Below are 3,702 nucleotides of genomic sequence, written 5' to 3'. Positions count from 1 at the left end.
TGCTGGCCTTAGGAAACATTTTGTTTCTAAAATCAATTTCATCCAATCTCAAGATATTTATTAGATTTGCATCCATTGTGCATTTGGGCTTCAGGGAATAATAATCATCTTAAGTAAATAAATATTCTCAATACATTTGTAGTAAACGAAAAGTTTTTAAATTCCAAAATAATTTTAAATTCCAGGAGTAGAACTCAAAGTCCCTCCTTTTAGTTAACTGGGACAGGTAAATGAATGTCACTTCTTATTTGCCTGGCAGCACTTTGCCAAAAGTCCAACTTTCCTTTTCATATATGGAGATTTTTGAAGTATAGGGATTTTCTTTTTGAACAAAAAATGCAGAAGTAAAAGAAAATCGATGTATGATCAAGAAAAAAAAGGAAGTTCTTATCTATCATTTCAAAAGGAATTCATTCCACAAATATTTGCTATGAGTTTATGTTGTGATAAACAAAATTGTACTCAATAAAAAATACACAAGCAGAAAGTGAAAACACATGTTAAAAAGTCCACAAAATAAACCTTGTGCACTTCACTTAGATGCCATTTTCTCTTGAGATACAATTCAAACAACTCGATGAAAGAAAGGAAATGCCAACCTATGTGCCCCCACCCCTCCACCCTCCACCCCTCATAAGAATTGCCCTCGACCAACCCTGATGGCTGAGACAGCAAACCTGAGTGGGGGTGTGTGTGTGTGTTTAGAGATGGGGTCCTGCTCTGTTGCCCAGGCTGGAGTGCCCTGGTGGGATCATAGGTCACTGTGGCTTTGAACCCCTGGGCTCAAGTGATTCTCTCACCTCAGACTCCCAAGTAGCTTGGACAGCAGATGCCCACCACTGTGCCCAGCTGGTGGTTGTGTTTTCTACTGAAGGACTCTACTCTCCTGGCTGTGGCTGACTGGACAAGAATAGGTCCCAGGCTACATGGGCAGCTGACGGGGTGGGAGGACAGAGCCTCAGGAGAGGACCTGTGAACGGGCAATCAGATCCCTATTTTCATGAATTCAATCCAGAAAGTCTTGACAAGATCAGGTCTTTGCAGGTAAAGAGCCCAAAGCTGATGATGAAGACTGAGGTCAGCACAGCCCCATGCAGGTGAGTTGCAAAGGTGCGAATGCTGGGAATAAGCATTTGGGGGGCAGCCGCGTGGAAGAGAAAACAAATGCAAAGATACCAGGAGAGAGACCAAGACGGTCACTGACACAGCCAAGTTCCAGGCCAAACATACCCAAGGCAGTCTAAAACAATGACAAAGCTGGAGATGTTGCACCACCAGAAATTAAGCTGTATTATAAAGCTATGATCATTAAGTCTGGGTGGGTTTGGTACCCAGGCAGAAAAATAGATGAATGAACATGATAGGAAGTCCAGAGACAGACCCACACATATGTGGCCCCCTGGTTTATGATGAGTACGACACTGCAGCACACCACGGAGAGAAGGGAATAAACCTGTAAATCAATGAGGCTGGGTTAACTGGATACACGTATTTTTAAAAATTAATCTTGATCTCTAGTTTACATTATTCCACACGTAAAAATTAATTCTTAGTGGATTGTATATTTAATGTAAAAGATAAGACAAAAGGCAGGAAATCCAGGGAAAATATTTAGAAGAAAACACAAGAGACTATTATCATAAACTTAAAGTAGGCAAACTTTTCTTAAATAGGACCAAAGAGTAGCACCCATAAAGAAAATATTTGGTAAATTGGACTACCAACTACAGAATAAGTTACTGATGGTGTATTCACACGTGGAATACTTCAGGGCAAGTACATGTAACAGGGATGAATAAAAATAAATAAACAACTAAAATGTTGAGCAAAAGAAACCAGAAAGAATATATTCACCATGTCCCCATCTATATGTAGCTCAAAAACTAGCAAACCAAACGTATGGTGTTAGAAGACGCTGTACACGCGCTCCTGGCGGGGAGACCAAGGGCTTGCTTTCCTGTACGGGTTTGCTCCGTAAAAATGCATCATGTTGTCACCAGCCGCGCCCTCCTGTCTGTGCGTGTTGTACGTCACTGTGTGTGTGCATTTACTTAAAACCAAACACCTGGTTTTCCTCCCCAGTTCCTGTTCCCTCTGAAGTCTTCTGTATCTCATGAATGACAACTTTATCCTCACAGGTGTTCAGGACAAAACCCATGGCCTGCCGCGCCAGTGGCACATCTTTCAGCTCAGACACGGGCGGGCCTGTAGGCTACTCGCCTGCCCTGAGGGCCGCCTGGACACCCGCAGTGGTCTCCCTGCTAGTCTCCTGCTCCCCTCCTGCCACCAGGCAGCCACTGTAGCTGTTTTAAAACACACAGAGGGAGGGTGATTGGTGAGATTACATCTGCGGTGCATCTTACAAGGGTACATGTGAAACTTTGTGAATGCAGAATATGATTGTCTTAACACAATAACTAAGAAAATGCCAGGAAGGCTATGCTAACCAGTGTGATGAAAATGTGTCAAACGGTCTATAAAACCAGTGTATGGTGCCCCATGATCGCATTAATGTACACAGCTATGATTTAATAATAAAAGAAAAAAGATTTCAGGCGGCGCCTGTGGCTCAGTGAGTAGGGCCGGCCCCATATGCCGAGGGTGGCGGGTTCAAACCCAGCCCCGGCCAAACTGTAACAAAAAAATAGCCGGGCGTTGTGGCGGGCGCCTGTAGTCCCAGCTACTCGGGAGGCTGAGGCAAGAGAATCGCATAAGCCCAAGAGTTAGAGGTTGCTGTGAGCTGTGACGCCACAGCACTCTACCAGAGGGCAGTACAGTGAGACTCTGTCTCTACAAAAAAAAAAAAAAAAAAAAAAGATTTCTTAAATAAGACACAAGAAAACACAAACCATAAAGGAAATTAACTTCTGTGTATCGAACAGCCCCTCCTCATGCCTTACCAGACCACTCAGAACTAAAAGCATCAGGTGCTTCTGAATAAGGGTGGGTATCTGGGCAGAGGCAGGAGCCATGGTGGCCCTGGGAGGGACGTTGCAATGTGGTTTAGGGGCACAGAAGGTGGTGCAGGATGTCAGAGCACATGCAGGGTGAGTGTGCACGTGGAGGAGTGTGACAATGGCCCTGTGTGAGGTGCCAGGGCTGGGAAGGGGCAGCCATCCAGGGTAGTGACGGTGGTCATAGGGACTGACCAAACCCATCCATATATAAGGATCAGAGTAGTGAGGCTGCTGGAGAAGGAGTTACAAATCCAGATAACTAGAATGAGCCCAGTGTGGGACTGGGCTGGAACTGGGGGTATTGTTGTGCACGTGAGGTTTACATCACTTGCTCTTTAACTTCACCAGAAATTTAATGAGTGCTCAAAGAATGACTGGGATGTATCAAAAGGGCACAGATGACAATCTGAAGGGGCTCCTACTGATCAAGTCAAGTACGATTTGCGTATCAAAATAAGTAGTGCTAGTAACAAATTATAACCCAGCGAGTAACAGGAAACTCTAAGTCAGGTGTCCTCAAACTTTTTAAACAGGGGGCCAATTCACTGTCCCTCAGTTTTTTAAAAAAAAAAACTATGAACAAATTCCTATGCACACTGCACACATCTTATTTTGAAGTAAAAAACAAAACGGGAACAAACACAATTCACACGGCCTCATGTGGCCTGCGGCCAGCAGTTCGAGGATCCCTGCTCTAAGTCTAACTGACATGAACAGATGGGTAAGTTGAAAGGTTGGTGAGGAG

Source organism: Nycticebus coucang, chromosome 4 (genome assembly GCF_027406575.1).
Source record: "Nycticebus coucang isolate mNycCou1 chromosome 4, mNycCou1.pri, whole genome shotgun sequence".
NCBI lineage: Eukaryota > Metazoa > Chordata > Mammalia > Primates > Lorisidae > Nycticebus > Nycticebus coucang.
The sequence above is the reverse complement of the archived record's forward strand: the minus strand, read 5'-3'. Positions refer to the sequence as shown.